At 46.0% G+C, this 25050-nt stretch overlaps 1 protein-coding gene and 1 long non-coding RNA gene across 2 annotated transcripts in view; both read left to right on the top strand.

Moving 5' to 3' along the window:
* LOC137541109 (tubulin-specific chaperone D-like) overlaps positions 1–25050 on the top strand; it is a 1052576-nt gene that overhangs the window by 728227 nt on the left and 299299 nt on the right. The gene's annotated exons all lie outside the window — the stretch shown is intronic.
* On the top strand, positions 1285–23806 carry LOC137541644 (uncharacterized). The gene is made up of 3 exons (XR_011025244.1): positions 1285–1337; positions 7246–7343; positions 23259–23806. It is a non-coding gene; the product is annotated as an uncharacterized lncRNA (long non-coding RNA).

Here is a 25050-nt window from a genome sequence, read left to right as displayed (position 1 = left end):
TCCTATTAGTAAAAAGTAATTACAGCCTGACTGACTGAACCACATGGCAGCAGCAGCCAGCTCTGTAAGGGCGAGTTCACATTGGAAGCACAAATTGTGAATTGATTTTGCAGCACAATTTAATGTTTTTTTACTGTGATGTTAGTCCTGCTCAATAGAATGACAGCTCCCCCTATGCTAATGCCTATGAGATGTGGGAAAAAACTATGGATCGCAGCCTAGGGCCAATTTTGTGGGGGGGGGGGGGAGGGAGCAATAACTATAGAAATTAAAAAAAAAAAATCGCAGCAGCTATCACAGACCACTAAAAGAAAGGCCTATTTGTGTAAAGAAATGGAGGTAAGATTCATTTGTTTGCTAAGTTGTATGTCCCTACAGTGAGCTGTTAAAGCTGCAGAGTGCAGAAGTGTGAAAAATTGCCTGGTTGCGAGGGGGGTGTAAGCCTGTAGTCCTCAACTGTCTAAGATGTTTGCTTTTGATTTCCCCCCCCCCCCTCCAGTGGACTGTATCTGGGTTTTTGGACAGCTGTTCTCGGGATTTGGGATCAGCGCTGATGTCCTTGCAGTTGCATGTGGCTCAATCAGATGGAAACGCATGAGGTGTGAAAGGGGCCGCATACTTCCTGTTGGTGTTTGGATGTGTTTGGAACTGAATAACCGCCTTTGTATGGTGCAGCTACTGGCATTATTCTGACATCCGTAGCAGCCAATCAGGAGCCAGATCTGCCTGGCCAGGTTAGACTTCTGCAATGTGTGATGTGGAGGAGAATATATTCCTGTGATGGTGCTGTGCTCATACAGAGGTCATTCAGCTGTAACTAGCAACATAATGGCGGCTCAGAAAAGCCTCTGTTCTGTGTGTTTAGGTGGCAGCCGTGAGCATCTCTAGTGCAGAATCATCACGATGGTGGCAGACTGTGCTGAGCGAGAGGAAGATGGCAGCCCGGAGATTGTATCGAGTGGTAACATCTTGGGATCTTTTACGGAGAGCAGACAGACACAAGACCTGATTGTCAACCTGCAGATGTCCTGTATGGAGCCGGTGAGCAGAGAGGTGCGCGCAGAGGTTTAAAGGTAAGCGAACCAGACTGCAAATCACTAGATCCATATGTGTGTGACTGCGGGACATAGTCCTGCTGATCTAGAATCTGTTTGGGGGTAGAGGTGGAGGGGGGATTGCTGGGGTAATAGATTGAACTCTGTGCTTGGGGATTAGGCAGGGGTAGGAGACGAGAAGCCTGTATGTCCCTTGTCTGAGTCTCACCATCCTCTCTTCTTTCATTGTAGTTATTATGGACAATTATCAGGAGCAGCCTCACCTTCTGGATCCACATCTAGGTAAGCTATTTTCAGAACCATAGACAATAGAGTCTGGGCCAGCAAGGCACCTCCAGGCTGCAGAGAAATGTTGCTAATGTTAATAAGTGTGAAGCCAGTTGACACTTCACTTTGTAAACAGATCACTTTGTGAACCTGTCAGGGCCGCTATATCAGGATCATGGCTTCAAAGTGATAGGTTCAGATCAGGGTCATGACTACAGAGGCATTGCTTCAGATCAGGTTCATGGTGTCAGAACAGGGTCAGGACTCCAGTCAGTGGCTCAGATCAGTCATGCCGTTGAGTTGTGGGTTCAGATCAGGGGTGTGGCTCCAGAGTCATGGGTTCAGATCAGGATCATGGCTACTGAGTCATGGGTTCAGATCAAGGTCATGGGTTCAGATCACGGTCATGGTTACCGAGTCATGGGTTCAGATCAGGGGTGTGGCTCCAGAGTCATGGGTTCAGATCAGGATCATGGCTACTGAGTCACAGGTTCAGATCACGGTCATGGCGTCAGATCACGGTCATGGCTACCGAGTCATGGGTTCAGATAAAGGTCATGGCATCGGTCATGGGTTCAGATCAGGGTCATGGCTACAGAGTCATGGGTTCAGATCAAAGTCATGGCTTCAAATCGTTTGCACACAATCACCCCCCTAATCACCCATCAATCACTCCCTGTCACTATCTGTCAACGCTATTTTTTTTTTTTAGTCCCTAAACTGCCCCCTGCTCCCTCCTGATCACCCCCCCCACCCCTCAGATTCTCCCCAGACCCCCCCAGACCCTCCCCCCCCCCCCTGTGTACTGTATGCATCTATCCCCCTGATCACCTGTCAATCACCTGTCAATCACCCGTCAATCACCCCCTGTCACTGCCACCCATCAATCAGCCCCTAACCTGCCCCTTGCGGGCAATCTGATCACCCACCCACACCAATAGATCGCCCGCAGATCCGACATCAGATCACCTCCCAAATCTATTGTTTACTTCTATTCTCTCCTCTAAACACCCACTAATTACCCATCAATCACCCCCTATCACCACCTGTCACTTTTACCCATCAGATTAGACCCTTGCGGGCACCCAATCACCCGCCCACACGCTCAGATTGCCCTCAAACCCCCCCTTATCGATTCGCCAGTGCATTATTTACATCCGTTCTTCCCTGTAATAACCCACTGATCACCTGTCAATCACCCCCTGTCACTGCCACCCATCAATCAGCCCCTAACCTGCCCCTTGCGGGCAATCTGATCACCCACCCACACCAATAGATCGCCCGCAGATCCGACATCAGATCACCTCCCAAGTGCAGTGTTTACATCTCTTCTCTCCTCTAAACACCCACTAATTACCCATCAATCACCCCCTATCACCACCTGTCACTGTTACCCATCAGATTAGACCCTAATCTGCCCCTTGCGGGCACCCAATCACCCGCCCACACCTCAGAACGCCCTCAGACCCCAGCCCTGATCACCTCGCTAGTGCATTGCTTGCATCTATTTCCCCCCTCTAATCACACCTTGAGACACCCATAAATCACCTCCTGTCACCCCCTAGCACACCTACCCATCAGATCAGGCCCTAATTTGCCCCGTGTGGGCTCCTGATCACTCGGCCAAACCCTCAGATCCCCCTCAGACCCCCTTCCGATCACCTCCCCAGTGCATTGATTGCATCTATTTTCCCCTCTAACCGCCCCCTGAGACACCCATCAATCACCTCCTGTCACCCCCCTAGCACTCCTATCCATCAGATCAGGCCCAATACATCCTGTCATCTAAGAGGCCACCCTGCTTATGACCGTTTCCACAAAATTTGCCCCCTCATAGACCACCTGTCATCAAAATTTGCAGATGCTTATACCCCTGAACAGTCATTTTGAGAAATTTGGTTTCCAGACTACTCACAGTTTTGGGCCCGTAAAATGCCAGGGCAGTATAGGAACCCCACAAGTGACCCCATTTTAGAAAGAAGACACCCCAAGGTATTCTGTTAGGTGTATGATGAGTTCATAGAAGATTTTATTTTTTGTCAAAAGTTAGTGGAAATTGGATTTTTATTGTTTTTTTCACAAAGTGTCATTTTTCACTAACTTGTGACAAAAAATAAAATCTTCTATGAACTCACCATACCCCTAACGGAATACCTTGGGGTGTCTTCTTTCTAAAATGGGGTCACTTGTGGGGTTCCTATACTGCCCTGGCATTTTAGGGGCCCTAAACCGTGGGGAGTAGTCTAGAAAACAAATGCCTCAAAATGACCTGTGAATAGGACGTTGGACCCCTTAGCGCACCTAGGCTGCAAAAAAGTGTCACACATGTAGTATCGCCATACTCAGGAGAAGTAGTATAATGTGTTTTGTGGTGTATTTTTACACATACCCATGCTGGGTGGGAGAAATCTCTCTGTAAATGGACAATTGTGTGTAAAAAAAAAATAAAAAATGTGTCATTTACAGAGATATTTCTCCCACCCAGCATGGTTATATGTAAAAATACACCACAAAACACATTATACTACTTCTTCTGAGTACGGCGATACCATGTGTGACACTTTTTTGCAGCCTAACTGTGCTAAGGGGCCCAAAGTCCAATGAGTACCTTTAGGATTTCACAGGTCATTTTGAGACATTTGGGTTCAAGACTACTCCTCACGGTTTAGGGCCCCTAAAATGCCAGGGCAGTATTGGAACCCCACAAATGACCCCATTCTAGAAAGATGACACCCCAAGGTATTCTGTTAGGTGTATGATGAGTTCATAGAAGATTTTATTTTTTGTCAAAAGTTAGCGGAAATTGGATTTTTATAGTTTTTTTCACAGTGTAATTTTTCACTAACTTGTGACAAAAAATAAAATCTTCTATGAACTCACCATACCCCTAACGGAATACCTTGGGGTGTCTTCTTTCTAAAATGGGGTCACTTGTGGGGTTCCTATACTGCCCTGGCATTTTAGGGGCCCTAAACCGTGAGGAGCAGTCTTGAAACGAAATTTCTCAAAATGACCTGTGAAATCCTAAAGGTACTCATTGGACTTTGGGCCCCTTAGCGCAGTTAGGGTGCAAAAAAGTGCCACACATGTGGTATCGCCGTACTCAGGAGAAGTAGTATAATGTGTTTTGGGGTGTATTTTTCCACATACCCATGCTGAGTGGGAGAAATATCTCTATAAATTGACAATTGTGTGTAAAAAAAATTAAAAAATTGTCATTTACGGAGATATTTCTCCCACCCAGCATGGGTATGTGTAAAAATACACCCCAAAACACATTATACTACTTCTCCTAAATACGGCAATACCACATGTGTGGCACTTTTTTGCAGCCTAACTGCGCTAAGGGGCCCAAAGTCCAATGAGCATCTTTAGGCTTTACAGGGGTGCTTACAATTAGGCACCCCCCAAAATGCCAGGACAGTGAACACACCCCACAAATGACCCCATTTTGGAAAGTAGACACTTCAAGGTATTCAGAGAGGAGCATAGTGAGTCTGTGGCAGATTTTTTTTTTTTTTTTGTCGCAAGTTAGAAGAAATGGAAACTTTTTTTTTTTTTTTTTTTTTTTTCCCTGTCACAAAGTGTCATTTTCCGCTAACTTGTGACAAAAAATAAAATCTTCAATGAACTCACCATGCCTCTCACTGAATACTTTGGGATGTCTTCTTTCCAAAATGGGGTCATTTGGGGGGTATTTGTACTATCCTGGAATTTTAGCCCCTCATGAAACCTGACAGGTGCGCAGAAAAGTCAGAGATGCTTGAAAATGGGAAAATTCACTTTTTGCACCATAGTTTGTAAACGCTATAACTTTTACCCAATCCAATAAATATACACTGAATGTTTTTTTTTTTTTTATCAAAGACATGTAGCAGAATAACTTTCGCGCTCAAATGTATAGGAAATTTTACTTTATTTGAAAAATATCAGCACAGAAAGTTAAAAAAGTCATTTTTTTTTGACAAAATTCATGTCTTTTTTGATGAATATAATAAAAAGTAAAACTCGCAGCAGCAATCAAATAGCACCAAAAGAAAGCTGTATTAGTGACAAGAAAAGGAGGTAAAATTCATTTAGGTGGTAGGTTGTATGACTGAGCAATAAACCGTGAAAGCTGCAGTGGTCCGAATGGAAAAAAAGGCTCTGGTCCTTAAGGGGTTTTATGACTGCAGTCCTTAAGTGGTTAAAGAGACACTGAAGCGAAAAAAAAAATGATATAGTGAATTGGTTGTGTACTATGAATAATTACTAGAAGATTAGCAGCAAAGAAAATATTCTCATACTTTTATTTTCAGGTATATAGTGTTTTTTCTAACATTGCATCATTCTATAATATGTGCAGATTACACAACACTCAGCATTCAAAATGAGTCTTTTCAGAGCAGTCTGTGAAGTAATGACCTCTCCTCTAGCAAAGGAAAAGTAAATAGTCCAGGAACAGTTGAGATAATAAAAGTCAGAGAACAGCCCTCTCCACGACTAACTTAGTCGGAGAGCTTAATGGCTTGTTTGAATAGAGATAACAACTGGAGTTTCTCAACTCTTCCTGTACTGGAAACAATTACACTGATGTATCTGATCTTAATGTTTTATTTCTTAGCTGTGCTACACATACAAATCATAATAGGATCATTTTTTTTCCCGCTTCAGTGTCTCTTTAAAGAGGAATGTTAACCAAGGAATAAACTCCATTTCAGTCAGTAGCTGATACCCCCTTTCCCATGAGAAGTCTTTACCTTTTCTCTAATAGATCATCAGGGGAGTCTGTCTGGCTGATATTGTGGTGAAACGCCTCCCACAGTGTAATGTCATGACCGTGGTCCTGACCGTTCGCTCTCTGAGAACCTCATTGCATTGTGGGAAAAACCTGCTTTCTCCAACTGTCAAGCAAGCAGTATTTCACTCTGCATAGAACTCTCAGTAATGAACATTCCGCACAGATCACCTGGCAGAACTAAACACGTCACCACCAGTGATACATCTCAGAATGTTAATCAGGGAGAGGAAAGATTTTACAATGAGCAAACACTGACTAAATAATCTGTAAATACTATTGTAAACCAATGTTTCTCAAACCTGTCCTCGTGACTCCCCAGCGGTGCATGGTTTGCAGGCAACCTCACTTATGCACAGGTGGGGTAGTTAGTGTCTCAGCTAGGTGGATTCCATGTAGCTGTGACACTAATTACCCCACCTTTGCATAAGTGAGGTTGCCTGCAAACCATGCACTTTTGGGGAGTCACAAGGACAGGTTTGAGAAACTCACAATAAGCAATTTTATTGTAATTTTCACTACAATTCCTATTTAATTGTCCCTCAGAGGGGCTCACAATTGAATGCCTACCATAGCCCCATGTCTATATTGTGTAGTGTATGTATCTTAGTCTGTATGTTTTGGGCATGTAGGAGGAAACTGGAGTGCCCGGAGGAAACCCATATAGACACGGGGAGAACATACAAACTCTGTCCTTTGTTATAAGGTTACTGAATAGCCAATAAGATGCAAATAATTCATAGATGTAGAATTATGCAACATTCTGGTTAGTTCATTTAAATATAATACATTTGCATAATTCTGCATAATCGCAGTTTTATTTGCATATTATTAACCACTGACACATCTATAGCCTTTCATTTGTGAGGATTGTATATTATCTGGAGTATTCACACTGGCAAGGATGACACGCCTTGCATGGTAGGAAATGTATATTTACCCTTTATTTCCTGTACGTATGTGTAATTGGAGGAGTTTGGAAGTGCTGTGGATAAAGAAATCTGAGTTGGGAGTTTTGCTTGTCCGAAGCCCTGCATAGCAGTGTGCTGATAGGTGCATTACTTATGTGTTACCACTAGGAGTCTCCAGAGTTCTCATCTCTCTCCTGGCTCAGTGCAGTGATAGCAGTCCTGCTTTGTCTTGCAGGGTGGATGTTGGAGTTACTGCTGGATATTATACAGGATAAATCCTCCTCGCCTGATTTCTTCCAACTGGCCATCACATTCCTCCTTATCATTTCTAAGGTAAGTCAGACAAACCCTGGCCTGGGTTTGCTCTTTGAAGGCCGGTGACACTGATATAGACTGTTAGTATCTTACCATGTCAGCCATCAGTAAAAGCAAGAAGATTTGAATCAAGATGATGCTATTTACAGTGCTGCCCATAATTATTCATATCACTGACAAATTTTGACTTCAAGTTACTTTTATACAACCAGCAAGTAATTTTTTTTTGAGCAGAAATGTGTCTCCCAAAGGATAAGACTATGTACAAGAGGCATTATTGTGTATGTGTGTGTGTGTGTGTGTGTGTGTGTGTGTGTGTGTGTGTGTGTGGGGGGGGGGGGGGGGTAGAATCTCAGCTTTTATTTACATTTGAGCAAAAAGTGTCCAGTCCAAAATTATTCGTACCCTTCTCAATAATCAATAGAAAAACCCCCATTGGCTATTATAGCGATCAAACGCTTCCTATAATTGCGGACCAGCTTTTTGCAAGTCAAGACTGTGGCTGGGCCACTTCAAAACGTTAATGTTGTCTGCTGCGAGCGATCACGAATTATCGTGCACAATTGCGAATTATATTTAATGTGAAAATGACCACGTTTTGCGTGAAAATTCGCAATTGCACCTGATAGTTCGCGATCGCGTACAAACGTGCAAATGCATGCAAAAATGGCCTTGATATGACTTATCACGGTTTAGTGAATCAAGCCAATACTGTGTTGCATGACCTTGTTTTTCTTGTATTCCTGTGTTGTCGTACTGCTGTATGTCACCCCTAAATATTGTCTGTAACCGAAACTAATGTCCAGCACTGCATAATATTTTGGCTCTTTATAAATACAATAAATAAGTATTTGCAGGTTAGGATAACTGTTTTACCAATTGTGGCCACTAGATGCCAATATTGCACATCCCCCCCACCCCTCCACCCCAAGTTACCTGCATTACTACCTGTGGCCACCAGGGGGTGAATGGCATATCTTCCGAATTAGAGAATATCAGAGGATACTAATTTCTTCATGGCTAGAGGTGGCACTATGGAGCACGTTTCCTTGTCCAGGTTCCCCCCCTTTGGGAGGCCGTATCTCTGGAGCCCTTAGCCCCAGAAACCCTAAATTTCAGGTGTTTGTAGCAGAGGATCATGGCTACACGTGGGCATAATTGGGGTCAAGCTAGCCCTCCAAGAACCAGAGATACTACACCCCAAAAAAGGAAGTTTTGTTTGGGAGCGTTTTCTGTTAGGAACATCCCAGGCTGTTGACATTTGATATGTATGTAGAAGGCATATTGACCTTCTTACACTACAAATTCGGGGTCACTGGCACCCTCTGAACCGGAGCTTTGCCCCCACATTTTATTGAATTTCGTGCCTGCGTGCCCCTTCTTTGGAGGCCATATCTTCAGAGGCCCTTTCCTCGAGTGGCCCCAAATTTTAGGTGTGGTTATTTAAGTTTAGGGGCTACACGTGGGTACAGGTGCGGTCACACTAGCCCCCCCAAAATTGGAGTTACCAGACCCCAAAAATTGAAAGAAAATTGTTCAACTTTGAAATCGTCCAAGTTTGAGCATTCATGGCTGTTGAACCCCAGGGCTCAGAGTTTAGCTTCAGTGCTGCTCGGATATCCCTTTTCAAAATCCGGATTGATCCGGAGACCCAGATATCCGGAACCAGATCGTATATCAGGATTTAACCATTTTGGTATCCGTCCCGGATAGGATATCCGACCCCAGTATCCAGGATATATGGGCAAATCCGGATATCTGGATAGAAAACACGGAAGTGGCCTTTAACCGCATAACGCCCACCTTCAGCCAATAGGCAGATGCAATGCCTGGGCCCAAATGACCGCCGGACCTTGCGGGGGGGCGTGGTTATGCGGCGATCGTGTCACGCGATCAGCCGCCGGCAACAGGCTCTGCCCACCTGGCGCAATAACCCGCCGGCCGTTCGGGAGCGCCGGCGGGTTATTAATGTATACAAAGTGTATTATACAGGCTGCCTCCTGCCCTGGTGGTCCCAGTGATCGAGGGACCACCAGGGCAGGCTGCAGCTGGAGCAGTGCTTTTCAGCGCTGCTAGATTTGGGCGCAGCCAGCGCCGCCATAGACTGTAATGGGAATCAGTCTATAGCGGCGCTCAGTGAGTAACATCGGCTTCGTCAGAAGACGGAGCCGAAGTTGCTTAAAAAAATACAATAATTCCCGAATTATTTCATTCCCCCACTATCCATGGCAGCCTGGAGGGGGAATAGTAATTGAAACGGCCCGGACTTGTGCAGCAGCAGGATCAGCCATATACCGCTGTATCCTGCGCCCAAGTCTACCGGTGTCTATTTCAAATGTAATCGCTGCAGCCCCCTAGTATGCACCCAAGCACACTGATTCTGTCCCCTCGCCCTCTGATCACCCACAGCACCCATCAGACCCCACCTCCCAGACCCCTGTTTGCACACAATCACTTCCCTAATCACCCATCAATCACTCCCTGTCACTATCTGTCAGCGCTATTTTTCAGATCAGGTCCTAAACTGCCCCATGGTGGCTCCTGATCACCCCCCCCCACACTCTCAGATCCTCCCCAGACACCCCCCCCCCATGTACTGTATACAGATATCCTTCCCTGTACTCACCCACTGATCACCTGCCAATCGCCCATCCCTGTCACCACCTGTTACTGCCACCCATCAGATCAGACCCTAACCAGCCTCTAGCGGGCATCTGATCACCCACCCACACCATCAGATAGCCCGCAGACCCACCCTCAGATTACTTCCAAAGTGCATTGTTTACATCTGTTCTCCCTTCTAATCGCCCATCAATCACCCCCTGTCACCACCTGTCACTGCTACCCATCAGATCAGACCCCTATCTGCCCCTTGGGCACCCAATAACCCGCCCACACCCTCAGAACGCCCTCAGACCCCAGCCCTGATCACCTCGCCAGTGCATAGCTTGCATCTATTCCCCCCTCTAATCACACCTTGAGACACCCATCAATCACCTCCTGTCACCCCCTAGCACACCTACCCATCAGATCGGGCCCTAATTTGCCCCGTGTGGGCTCCTGATCACTCTGCCAGACCCTCAGATCCCATTCAGACCCACTTCCGATCACCTCCCCAGTGCATTGATTGTGTTATAAACTGTTCTAACGTATTTTGTAGTATATACAGGCGCTGATCCAATCTTTATCTCATGTGTATGTTCCACCAGCTGCTCAGGATCAACCACATCCACAATCGGTTCCAAGAAAAATTGCATACAAATCCACAGCGCTTGGTACTCAGATCGGCATCTGCAGTAACCCCACAGTGCTCAAAATCATGTTTCCATAGTGACCATCACCAGAAATAAATCGAGAAAGGTCATTTCTCCATCCAAGAAATATATAAACATTTATTAGAAGCTGAATCTACATCACATATACAATGACTTACTTCCAGGGTCCTTTTGACAGGGACCCTTAGTAGTTAAAAGCATATAGTGTAACCCAGTACACATTTAAAATCCAAAAACGATCTCATATAAGTTGCCCAGTCTCCAGTTCCTACCGGTTTCGGCCTTGCGCCGTCATCAGGGAACACTGGAGACTGAGCTGTGGGCAAAACAGCTCAGTCTCGTTTTTGGATTTTAAATGTGTACTGGGTTACACTATATGCTTTTAACTACTAAGGGTCCCTGTCAAAAGGACCCTGGAAGTAAGTCATTGTATATGTGATGTAGATTCAGCTTCTAATAAATGTTTATATGTTTCTTGGATGGAGAAATGACCTTTCTCGATTTATTTCTGGTGATGGTCACTATGGAAACATGATTTTGAGCACTGTGGGGTTACTGCAGATGCCGATCTGAGTACCAAGCGCTGTGGATAAACTGTTCTAAATCACCTTTTTTCCGGCACCAGCAAACTCATCAGCAAGAGTTGCACACACGACTCATCACAGCAAGCAGGAGATAGACTTTCTCAGGCTTCTTCAATATTCACGTTATTTATTCAGGAAACAGAAATACAGATAGATACAGTTCATCATATCCTAGCCAAGCCAATCTTCATGTTGCGTTACAGCTTCTTGATTACCTTCCTAGTGACTGTAATCAGGTCCTCTTAGGTCTATTCTAAGTTACATCTAGACTACCTGTGTACAGCATACATTATATCAGATTGAAAATGCTTAGAGGCTCCAGTCAGCATCTAGATAGCAGGAAAGCAGGAAGCAGAGTGAGCTCCGTTCGCCCACCCGGCCCTTTAATACCAACCAGGAAAGAGTTAAATGTGACCTCATCTTAGCCACCCCCCAGACCGGACTATTGGCTTAGCCCCTCGTGGTGTCATAATACACACCTACTCGATTAATATTTATTGACGCTTTTGCCTTACTTACAAGACTGTGGTATTTTGTAAATATGGCCTATGTTTACTATTCTTGTGGTGTACATGTTGTCAGTGAGACCTGTGGCCTTCCTTTAGGAACATGTTCTCAGTATCTGCTTTTTATTCAAGCAGACACTGAGATGCTTATGTCTGCATCACAAGAAATTCTATTTTAAAGGCATACTCTGCGGACAAGCCTTTTACCTAAACTCAGGCCAAATAACTGAGGCCTACTTAAATTATAACAGATTGCATCTATTCTCCCCTCTAATCACCCCCTGAGACACCCATCAATCACCTCCTGTCACCCCCCCCCCCTAGCACTCCTATACATCAGATCAGGCCCTAATCTGCCCCCTGCGGGCTTCTGATCACCCGGCTAAACCCTCACCCGCCCCACTGCAGTGACAGAATTTTTTTTTCTGATCACTGCTGGTCTCTACGACTTAATTGTGGCTGAGTACAAACCGTTATGCCACACAATACGCAACCGCCAATCCAAGAAGCTACCACGCCTAGCCTTTTTCTGTGGAAACCACTCCAAGTTTCCGAACGTAACATTTTTGGGGGCCTTCTTCTTAACATGGGTCTAGTCAAAAAAAATGTATTGCGGTCTTATTGGTCTATGCACCCAATACATCACATGCCCATGTTCTCTGCTGCCATGTCCAGGCAGGGCCGGTTTAAGCAACAATGGGGCCCCAGGGCAAAATAAACCTGCCCCCCCCCCCCCCCAACATATACCCTGGAACAAAAATCGGCATTAGGGGACCTTTTTTTGCAGCTGGTATAGTCAAGGTGTGAAGTCCCAATCGGTCAGAGCTCCACATTCTGGCTATCCCAGCCTGCATGGGGGACAAGGGGTTAAAAAGTTTCAGGAGGGGAGACCCCACATAATTTAAAAAAAAAAAATTCCCACACTCTAAACATAAAAAAAAAAATGGGAAAATAGGAAAAAATGCCAGGGATCTTCATACAGCCATATTGCGGCTGTATAGAGATCCCTGGCAAAAGCGCTGCGGCTGCGTATAGACTAGTGTTGGGCGAACATCTAGATGTTCGGGTTCGGGCCGAACAGGCCGAACATGTCCGCGATGTTCGGGTGTTCGACCCGAACTCCGAACATAATGGAAGTCAATGGGGACCCGAACTTTTGTGCTTTGTAAAGCCTCCTTACATGCTACATACCCCAAATTTACAGGGTATGTGCACCTTGGGAGTGGGTACAAGAGGAAAAAAAAATTTAGCAAAAAGAGCTTATAGTTTTTGAGAAAATCGATTTTAAAGTTTCAAAGGGAAAACTGTCTTTTAAATGCGGGAAATGTCTGTTTTCTTTGCACAGGTAACATGCTTTTTGTCGGCATGCAGTCATAAATGTAATACATATAAGAGGTTCCAGGAAAAGGGACCGGTAATGCTAACCCAGCAGCAGCACACGTGATGGAACAGGAGGAGGGTGGCGCAGGAGGAGAAGGCCACGCTTTGAGACACAACAACCCAGGCCTTGCATGAGGACAAGAAGCGTGCGGATAGCATGCTTTGTACCACCATGCAGTCATAAATGTAATAAAGATAAGTGGTTCAATAAACAGGGACCACGCGGCAACGCTAACCCAGCAGCAGCACACGTGATGGAACAGGAGGAGGCGCAGGAGGAGAAGGCCACGCTTTGTGAGACACAACAACCCAGGCCTTGCATGAGGACAAAAAGCGTGCGGAGAGCATGCTTTGTACCGCCATGTAGTCATAAATGTAATAAAGATAAGAGGTTCAATAAACAGGGACCACGCGGCAACGCTAACCCAGCAGCAGCAGCAGCAGCAGCACACGTGATGGAACAGGAGGAGGCGCAGGAGGAGAAGGCCACGCTTTGTGAGACACAACAACCCAGGCCTTGCATGAGGACAAAAAGCGTGCGGATAGCATGCTTTGTACCGCCATGTAGTCATAAATGTAATAAAGATAAGAGGTTCCATAAACAGGGACCGGCAACGCTAACCCAGCAGCAGCAGCAGCAGCAGCAGCAGCACACGTGATGGAACAGGAGGCGCAGGAGGAGAAGGCCACGCTTTGTGAGACACAACAACCCAGGCCTTGCATGAGGACAAAAAGCGTGCGGATAGCATGCTTTGTACCGCCATGTAGTCATAAATGTAATAAAGATAAGAGGTTCCATAAACAGGGACCACGCGGCAACGGTAACCCAGCAGCAGCAGCAGCAGCACACGTGATGGAACAGGAGGAGGCGCAGGAGGAGAAGGCCACGCTTTGTGAGACACAACAACCCAGGCCTTGCATGAGGACAAAAAGCGTGCGGATATAGCAGCAATGCTTTTTGCCGCCATGCAGTCATAAATGTAATACAGATGAGAGGTTCAATAAACAGGGACCGGAAACGCTAAACCATCCCAGATGTTCATCGGTCATGTTACTTGGTTGGGGTCCAGGAGTGTTGCGTAGTCGTTTCCAATCCAGGATTGATTCATTTTAATTTGAGTCAGACGGTCTGCATTTTCTGTGGAGAGGCGGATACGCCGATCTGTGATGATGCCTCCGGCAGCACTGAAACAGCGTTCCGACATAACGCTGGCTGCCGGGCAAGCCAGCACCTCTATTGCGTACATTGCCAGTTCGTGCCAGGTGTCTAGCTTCATGCCCGGTTTCAGGTCCAGCGGTGCCAGCCACAAATCCGTCTGTTCCTTTATTCCCCTCCAAATTTCCTCCCCTGTGTGCTGCTTATCCCCAAGGCAGATCAGCTTCAGCAACGCTTGCTGACGCATGCCAACAGCTGTGCTGCACTGCTTCCACGATCCTACTGCTGCTGGTGCTGGGTTAGCATTTCCGGATGAGGTACAGCTTTGAGATGCGTTGGAGGAGAAGGAGTCAGAGAGGTAGGTGCTGCTGTTGTTATCCAGCTGTTTGCGGCGTGGGCAACACCCGCGCCGTAGCAGGTGAGGAATCGCTGCCAGGCTCCACAAGGTTCACCCAGTGCGCGGTAAGGGAGATGTATCGACCCTGGCCGAACGCACTCGTCCAGGTGTCAGTGGTGAGGTGAACCTTGCAGGCAACGGCATTCTTCAAGCTTCGGGTTATTTAGCTGACCACGTGCTCATGCAACTCAGGCACTGCAGAGCGCGCAAAGTGGTAGCGGCTGGGAACAACGTAACGTGGGATGGCCACTGACATCATGCCCTTGAAGCTGTTTGTCTCCACCACTCGATATGGCAGCATTTCGCAGGCCAGAAGCTTGGCTATGCTGGCTGGCTGTTACTGCCACGGCCCGGGGGTCATTTGCTGGCAATTTCCTCTTGTGCTCAAACATCTCAGAGACAGACAACTCAACCGTAGCGCTGCACACCGAAGGGCTGTTGGTTGTTGTGTTTGATGAACACTGGGAGACCTCAAGAGCACTAGTCCGGAAAGTGACAGTGTCAGCATCGTCTGATGTTTGTGAATGTTGTGAACCACGCAATGGCTGGGCTACTGCTGCTGCTGAGGCGGGTCTGGTGGTGAGTCTGGTGAACCCAAGGGAGGCAGTGTTGCTGGTGGTACCCTGTCCTGCCGCGTTTGCCCACAGAGTGGGATGTTTGGATAGAATGTGGCGGCTCATGCTGGTGGTGGAGAGGTTGTTAATACTTTTCCCCCTGCTCAGGCGGGTCTTGCACACCTTGCAAATCGCCATGGTAACATCCTCAGTGCAGTCTTCAAAGAAAGCCCAGACTTTAACTGGCTGAGGACTCGGACCTCGTGCGTGATGTGCTGGTGCTGCTTAACCCACTGCTGGACGCTTGAGAGGTCATCCAAGTAATTATCTGGTCCTGTTCTTTTGGATCTGTGAGGGTTGTTGTCCTGGACAACATGGGCAGTATTGAGTGGGTTTTCTTGGGTGCTCCCCTGTGGCCTGTACGTGAACCGTCAGGGGAAACACCTCTTCCCTTGCCCCTCCCTCTTTCACCGGATTTCTTCCTCATTTCACTTATCCTTAAAGTACACGCTGACTGGCAGCAGTACAGTGGCAGTACAGAAATGCTATACAGTGGTGGGTGAGCGGTGTACCACTATTGTCAGCAGTGACACAGAGCACAATGCTATACAGTGGCGGGTGAGCGGTGTACTACTGTTCCCAGCAGACACAGAGTGGAAGTAAACACAATGCTATATAGTGTGGCTGAGCCGTGTACACAGAGTGGCATTAAACACAATGCTATATAGTCTGCTATATAGTCACCCCGAACAGGGTGATGTTCTGCAGAACCCGAACAGTGGCAAACACTGTTCGCCCAACACTACTGGGAGGGAACGCAGATTTTAGTACCTAAACACACGATACAACATGTTTTCCGGGGTCGGACTCTGAGGCACATACAGATGGTCCCGATCATCATCCTCATCATACAACTCTTCTCCTGAGTCTGACCCACCCACCACCTCTGCCACCCCAACATCCCCAGACACAGACCCCTCATCGTCCTCAACATTAACTTGGGATGCTGGCCTGAGCCAGACCTCCTCCTCCACATCAGGCCCCATCATCTCCTCAATGGCAGCCCTCATTAATCGCTCTGGCGACGGACTGATGGACACAACGTTCTCCTCCGGGGAGGGCTGCTGCTGACCACTGGCTGCTGGGGTGGATGTTATAGCTTGCGTGGGGCGTTGGCTGTTGCTGTTGTTGGGAGTGCTGCTCACAGCGGAGGTCTCTGGGGAACTCATGTTGAGCTCATATAGTGGTTGACGGTGAGTGGAGTATTACTGATCCCAGCAATATACACACTGACTGGCAGAGTACGCAATGCTATATAGTGTGGCTGAGCGGTGTACACAGAGTGGCAGTAAACACAATGCTATATAGTCTGGCTGAGCGAGCGGTGTACTACTGTTCCCAGCAGAATCAGAGTGGCAGTAAACAATGGTATATAGTCTGGCTGAGCGGTGTACACAGAGTGTCAGTAAACAATGGTATATAGTCTGGCTGAGCGAGCGGTGTACTACTGTTCCCAGCAGAATCAGAGTGGCAGTAAACAATGGTATATAGTCTGGCTGAGCGGTGTACACAGAGTGTCAGTAAACAATGGTATATAGTCTGGCTGAGCGAGCGGTGTACTACTGTTCCCAGCAGAATCAGAGTGGCAGTAAACAATGGTATATAGTCTGGCTGAGCGGTGTACACAGAGTGTCAGTAAACAATGGTATATAGTCTGGCTGAGCGGTGTACACACAATGCTATATAGTCTGCTATATAGTGTCAGTAAACAATGGTATATAGTCTGGCTGAGCGAGCGGTGTACTACTGTTCCCAGCAGAATCAGAGTGGCAGTAAACAATGGTATATAGTCTGGCTGAGCGGTGTACACAGAGTTTCAGTAAACAATGGTATATAGTCTGGCTGAGCGGTGTACACAGAGTGTCAGTAAACAATGGTATATAGTCTGGCTGAGCGGTGTACACAGAGTGGCAGTAAACACAATGCTATATAGTCTGGCTGAGCGAGCGGTGTACTACTGTTCCCAGCAGAATCAGAGTGGCAGTAAACAATGGTATATAGTCTGGCTGAGCGGTGTACACAGAGTGTCAGTAAACAATGGTATATAGTCTGGCTGAGCGGTGTACACAGAGTGTCAGTAAACAATGGTATATAGTCTGGCTGAGCGGTGTACACAGAGTGGCAGTAAACACAATGCTATATACTCTGGCTGAGCGAGCGGTGTACTACTGTTCCCAGCAGACACAGAACAGTGAACAGAATGCTATATAGTGTGGCTGAGCGAGCGGTGTACCACTATTCCCAGCAGACACAGAACAGTGAACAGAATGCTATATAGTGTGGCTGAGCGGGCGGTGTACCACTATTCCCAGCAGACACAGAACAGTGAACAGAATGCTATATAGTGTGGATGAGCGAGCGGTGTACCACTATTCCCAGCAGACACAGAACAGTAAACAGAATGCTATATAGTGTGGCTGAGCGAGCGGTGTACCACTATTCCCAGCAGACACAGAACAGTGAACAGAATGCTATATAGTGTGGCTGAGCGAGCGGTGTACCACTATTCCCAGCAGACACAGAACAGTGCACAGAATGCTATATAGTGTGGCTGAGCGAGCGGTGTACCACTATTCCCAGCAGACACAGAACAGTAAACAGAATGCTATATAGTGTGGCTGAGCGAGCGGTGTACCACTATTCCCAGCAGACACAGAACAGTGAACAGAATGCTATATAGTGTGGCTGAGCGAGCGGTGTACCACTATTCCCAGCAGACACAGAACAGTAAACAGAATGCTATATAGTGTGGCTGAGCGAGCGGTGTACCACTATTCCCAGCAGACACAGAACAGTAAACAGAATGCTATATAGTGTGGCTGAGCGAGCGGTGTACCACTATTCCAAGCAGACACAGAACAGTGAACAGAATGCTATATAGTGTGGCTGAGCGAGCGGTGTACCACTATTCCCAGCAGACACAGAGTGGCAGTAAACAGAATGCTATATAGTGTGGCTGAGCGAGGTACACAGAGTGGCAGTAAACAGAATGCTATATAGTGTGGCTGAGCAAGCGGTGTACTACTATTCCCAGCAGACACAGAGTGGCAGTAAACAGAATGCTATATAGTGTGGCTGAGCGAGGTACACAGAGTGGCAGTAAACAGAATGCTATATAGTGTGGCTGAGCAAGCGGTGTACTACTGTTCCCAGCAGTGACACAATGACAGGGGGGACCCTGGCTAGCGTGGCTGGAGCGCGAACTACCCTGCCTGCCTACCCAAAGCTAAACCCACAGACAAATGGCGGAGATATGACGTGGTTCGGGTATTTATTTACCCGAACCACGTGACAGTTCGGCCAATCAGAGCGCGTTCGGGTCCGAACCACGTGACCCGTTCGGCCAATCACAGCGCTAGCCGAACGTTCGGGGAACGTTCGGCCATGCGCTCTTAGTTCGGCCATATGGCCGAACGGTTTGGCCGAGCACCGTCAGGTGTTCGGCCGAACTCGAACATCACCCGAACAGGGTGATGTTCTGCAGAACCCGAACAGTGGCGAACACTGTTCGCCCAACACTAGTATAGACCCCCTGGAAACCCAGTCAGGAAATTTATTGCGCTTTCGTTTGATGCATGTAAAATTACACTACCGTTAGGTTTGCTACTAAAAGTGACATTTACCGCATTTAAAACTATACTTTTTTCCTTCTAAACTTTAAAATCAATTTTCTCAAAAACTATAAGGTCTTTTTGAAAAATTGTTTTCCCCTCTTATTCCTAATGATCTCCTTAACATATCCTGCAAATTTAGGGTTTCTAGCATTTAAGGTGGATTTGTTATTAACCATTAAAGTCGGCAGGTTTTTAAATGTTTTTTTTCCCTTTTGAAACTTTAAAATCAATTTTCTCAAAAACTATAAGGCCGATTTGAAAAATCTTTTTTTCCTCTTGTAGCCACTGGGGGCCCCTACAAGCTCTGGGGCCCTGGGGCAGCTGCCTCCTTTGCCTTAATGGTAGCGCCGGCCCTGTGTCCAGGTCACGATTTGAGAACATCCTGCGCTTCCTGCACTTCAGTGCCAATACAATCTGTCATCTAAGAGGCCACCCTGCTTTTTACAGTTCCACAAAATTCGGCCCCTCATAGACCACCTGTCATCAAAATTTGCAGATGCTTATACCCCTGAATAGTCATTTTGAGGCATTTGGTTTCCAGACTACTCCTCACGGTTTTGGGCCCCTAAAACGCCAGGGCAGTATAGAAACCCCGTCAAGTGACACCATTTTAGAAAGAAGACACCCCAAGGTATTCTGTTAGGAGTATGGTGAGTTCATAGAAGAATTTATTTTTTGTCACAAGTTAGTGGAAAATGACACTTTGTGAAAAAAAATAAACAAATATCAATTTCCGCTAACTTGTGACAAAAAAAATAAAATCTTCTATGAACTCACCATACTCCTAATGGAATACATTGGGGTGTCTTTTCTAAAATGGGGTCACTTGTGGGGTTCCTATACTGCCCTGGCATTTTAGGGGCCCTAAACCGTGAGGAGTAGTCTAGAAACCAAATGCCTCAAAATGACCTCTGAATAGGACGTTGGGCCCCTTGGCGCACCTAGGCTGCAAGAAAGTGTCACGTGGCATCGCCGTACTCAGGAGAAGTAGTATAATGTGTTTTAGGGTGTATTTTTACACATACCCATGCTGGGTGGGAGAAATATCTCTAAATGACAATTTGTGTGTAAAAAATAAATAAATAAATAAATAAATAAAATAAAAAAATTGTCATTTACAGAGATATTTCTCCCACCCAGCATGGGTATGTGTAAAAATACACCCCAAAACACATTATACTACTTCTGAGTACGGCGATACCACATGTGTGACACTTTTTTGTAGCCTAACTGCGCTAAGGCGAACACTCTGAATCCAGCGCTGGAGACTTGGGCGCAGCAGCGCTGGAGACTTGGGCGCAGCTGGCGCCACCATAGGCCGTAATAGGAACTACGGCTATAGCAGGCACAGGGAGTAACTTTAGCGCCATGTAAAAATACACCCCAAAACACATTATACTACTTCTCCCGAGTACGGCGATACCACGTGTGACGCTTTTTTTTTTTTTTTTTTTTTTTGCAGCCTAGGTGCGCTAAGGGGCCCAACGTCCTATTCACAGGTCATTTTGAGGCATTTGGTTTCTAGACTGTTTAGGGCCTCTAAAATGCCAGGGCAGTATAGGAACCCCACAAATGACCTCATTCTAGAAAGAAGACACACCAAGGTATTCCGTTAGGAGTATGGTGAGTTCATAGAAGAATTTATTTTTGTCACAAGTTAGTGGAAAATGACACTTTGTGGAAAAAAAAATAAAAATCAATTTCTGCTAACTTGTGACAAGGCACCTCCCAAAAATGTGTGTTTTGGGTTAAATATAGGTGGTATCAGCACCGCAGCAGTGGCCTGTGGCACCCTGGCTGTGTGAGCAGCACAGGCAGCAGGAGCAGGGCAATGCAGCAGCAGCAGGTGTAACGTGTGCCAGGAGCATGCCCGACTTGGCACGTGGCACTTGGCACGTAACACAATCTTGAAACAGAATCGGATAGCTGAAAAAAGTTTTGATATCCGGAATCCGGATGAGCACCCCTGTTGCTAAGCCCTGTCCGTGTCTTGGTTAGTACGTTGTGTGATACTATTGTTTGCTGAGCCCTGTCCCTGCCTTGGTTAGTACATTGCGTGGTACTATTGGTTGCTGAGCCTTGTCCATGTCTTGGTTGGTATGCTGCATGGTACTACTGGTTGCTGAGCCCTGTCCATGTCTTGGTTAGTACATTGCGTGGTACTATTGGTTGCTGAGCCCTGTCCATGTCTTGGTTGGTATGCTGCATGGTACTACTGGTTGCTGAGCCCTGTCCATGTCTTGGTTAGTGTGTTGCATGGTACTATTGGTTGGAAAAAAAGTGGAGTACTTACCTTTGGAAGATGCTTACCCCTCAGTCCTTTTCTGCCTCCTGGATCCAGCACAGAATGCTCCTGAACTCCATGTTTAGCAATATTTTGGCTTCCAGTGCAGAGGCAGTAGAAGCTTTCTGATCGGGCTCCAGCAGAAATAGCCAAGCCCCATCAGGTCTGCTCTACTGCACAGGTGTGAGTTGCCTTTGCCTGCACAGCAGAGCAGACCCGATTGGGCTCTGGCAGAAAAAGTCAAACTCTACTGCACCTGCGCTGGGGCCCTGATGGTAAATATTGCCATGTGCTGCTGTGCCTGCGTAGTGCTGCTTGTTAGGCTAATTTTCAGGGGAACCAGCGCTGGATCCCCAAGGCTACAGAGGATGGGGAAAGCTTCATTAGGATCCTGAGGCTTCCCCCTTCTCGAGGTAAGTACTCCATATGGGCTGTTTTTTTTGTTACAGATGTACTTTAATAGCGACAGTCTATACTCCTACTGATCAGGGTCTCTTTATTATCAATTCTATGATAGGTCAAGATAGGACCACCTTTATTTAAATCTATACTAATTTTGGGTAGGGCCTCCCTGAGTTGGGAGCACTAGACTAATATACAAATACTGAAGAGGACCTCCTCTAACCCTTACCCTGGTGTTTTTTTTTTTTTTTTTTTTTTTTTTTTTATTATTATATGCGTTGCAGCGCCACATTGGTATGAGACTCCCACAGTGTAATGCAGAGCGGCACATGATCTTTACCTGATCTGGTAAATTGGAAGGATATGACTGTATATAGCACCACACCATGATATTATAGGAAAGTATAACCATTTTATTCAATAATCACAAAGCACCATAGAAAACATGAATAAAAACATCTAAAAAACAAAAACAGACACCTCATCTCATTGGTTTATTATTATTTATTGTATTTATAAAGCGCCAACATATTACGCACAATAGATACATGGGTTAACATACAGGTAGAACATACGGAAACTCACAACAAAACAAGATCATGCAAATGATTTGATAACAATACAGTGTCATAGGTCAAAATAGACTGTTCGAGTCTACAAGATGGGTGGTTGTGAGTAAGATTGCATAATCAAGCTGGATACATTAGGGAGGAGGGCCCTGCCGGAGGCTTACAATCTAAAGGGTGGGGTGGAGACAACAGGTGCGTCTTTTGAGAGGGGGTCTAACAGAACATATTATGGTGCTGGTGTAGGGGGGTATGCGAGCGTGAAGAGGTGAGTCTTGAGAGCTTGTTTGAAGGTATTAAAGGTGGGGGCGAGTCTGAGGGCTGGTGGGAGAGAGTTCCAGAGAGTAGGGGCAGCCCTGGTGAAGTCCTGCAATCGTGCGTGTGACTGAATTATGCGTGGTGCGACTAGGCGCAGGTCATTGGAGGATCGGAGGGGGCGGGCTGGTATGTGCCTGTGGACCAGATCAGAGATGTAGGTTGGGCAGGTCTTGTGCACTGATTTGTATGGGCGGATCACGTGATGCGCACTGGGCGCCCACGTGACCGCACTGTGAGCATCATAAATATACGGCGTGTTCGCCGATTACATGCAGGACCCCCCACTCTTGACAAAGCGGTGTGGTATAAGTCAATAATTGGCATACACACAATCTAGGCTATAATAGCATATAATAACACCTGGGTAGCTCAGTAAGAGCCACCACATCCCAGAAATGGCTTTCAACATAACCTCAAAAAAGATTTTTATAGGTGGATAATTCCCAAAGCTTGGCATATATTTTGAGGGGTTTCTAAACATCCTGGATCGTAGACTCACCACATCCTGATACCAAGATTGCCCTTAAAATACGTAGACAACAACATCTTTCAAAAATCAGGTTGGCCCAGCGGGATTATGATGAGGGAAAAACACTGACTTCAGTGGCTGCACATTTTTTACAGTCACATTCTAGTTCATATGCAGGTTTGCAGGTAATAGGTTTGGAACGAATTGACTCTACTATTAGGGGTGGAGATATTGTGTCTAGGCTCCTACAGAGGGAAGCTAGGTGGATATATTTCCTGGGATCCAAATCCCCTCAGGGTCTCAATGAGGAAATAGATTTTTCAGGTTTTTTGTAATTATTATTAATGTATTTTTTTGATTCATTGCAGATTATCCTATTGACCTGTATATCATTCAAATTATGAGTGCTGTATCATGTGATGGACTTTCAATGGACTGGATACTATGTTCTGTTATGGTTTCTTCATGGACTTCCGTTTTTCCTGCGTCCGCTTATTACGTCGCATCAGACCTGTTTTGTTAACCTTTGTCGGTGGACTATAACTTCCTATCTACCTCCACTATACGAACTATTTCCCTTTAATGGATGGACTTTGCTCTATCTGGATTTTTGGACTCCTGTTCCTAATGTCACACAATGCATGGATTACAATTTCTGTTATATATATCATATTGCATTTTGCTGTATATGGGTATTGTATTTGTAATTGTATAGTTATTATATAAAGGTATTCTTGTTCATAACAGGGTGGTGATATATGGATGCTTGAATAATAGTGAATTTGCCCATCACCGCGAATATCCTTTGTTCCACCGCTCCAGCTTCTATTGTTAGCTGGAGCGTGTGTTGCTAAATGTTCCTTAGCGCTTTCCATATACTTACTCTTCCTGCGCTCCAAGGTGGTTTACTTCCTTTTAGTCTCTCTCCTCTCCGCATTGGATGGCGGACTATGGGCGGATCCTCCTGCGCTCCAAAGTGGTTCACCTCCTTAGTCTCTCCCCTCTCCACATTGGATGGCGGATTATGGGCGGATGTGCATTAGTGAGAAGAAAAGTACCCCTTACTCATAGAGCCCAATTGCTATAAAGAACCAATGCAAATGCATATATCAAAAGTATGAATGATCCTTTATTAATTTCACAATCAAGAACGTTAAAATACATAAAATACCCCCATATGTCCCACAGTAGGTGGACCACCAGTCTTTTACATAAATATAAATATGGTACATATATTCCTAACACCTCAGGCACTGATATTAAAGTGCTACGTGCCAGACAATACATAAATACATAATCACCATAAGCTGGCTGTGATTGTGGACTGCAACACACATCAGAAGCAGGATATGTATCACAGACCACAACCCACAGACCAGTATAACTAACAGTGCTCATAAAGTGCATGAATCCATCATTTCATCAATACATATAATTCTGACAATAATAGCACTTTTTGTAATCGTTGCACAATTATATGTATTGATGAAATGATGGATTCATGCACTTTATGAGCACTGTGTTAGTTATACTGGTCTGTGGGTTGTGGTCTGTGATACATATCCTGCTTCTGATGTGTGTTGCAGTCCACAATCACAGCCAGCTTATGGTGATTATGTATTTATGTATTGTCTGGCACGTAGCACTTTAATATCAGTGCCTGAGGTGTTAGGAATATATGTACCATATTTATATTTATGTAAAAGACTGGTGGTCCACCTACTGTGGGACATATGGGGGTATTTTATGTATTTTAACGTTCTTGATTGTGAAATTAATAAAGGATCATTCATACTTTTGATATATGCATTTGCATTGGTTCTTTATAGCAATTGGGCTCTATGAGTAAGGGGTACTTTTCTTCTCACTAATGCACATTCAGCCATATCCCTGAGTGGAGAACCCTGATTATACTGAGATAAATGCTCGCTGTAGTAGATTTAGGATTATGGGTGGATCACATGATGCGCGCTGGGCGCCCACGTGACCGCACTGTGAGCATCATAAATATACGGCGTGTTCGCCGATTACATGCTGGACCCCCCCCACTCTTGACAAAGCGGCGTGACTGCCGCGATACCGGTAGAGCAGTCTACCGGGGGCCTCTCTTCATTTCCGGACACCTCCTTGGATGAATCCATACCCGGGTCACGTAAGCCT

This window comes from Hyperolius riggenbachi, chromosome 12 (genome assembly GCF_040937935.1).
Source record: "Hyperolius riggenbachi isolate aHypRig1 chromosome 12, aHypRig1.pri, whole genome shotgun sequence".
NCBI lineage: Eukaryota > Metazoa > Chordata > Amphibia > Anura > Hyperoliidae > Hyperolius > Hyperolius riggenbachi.
This window is presented reverse-complemented; position numbering and strand designations above follow the sequence as displayed.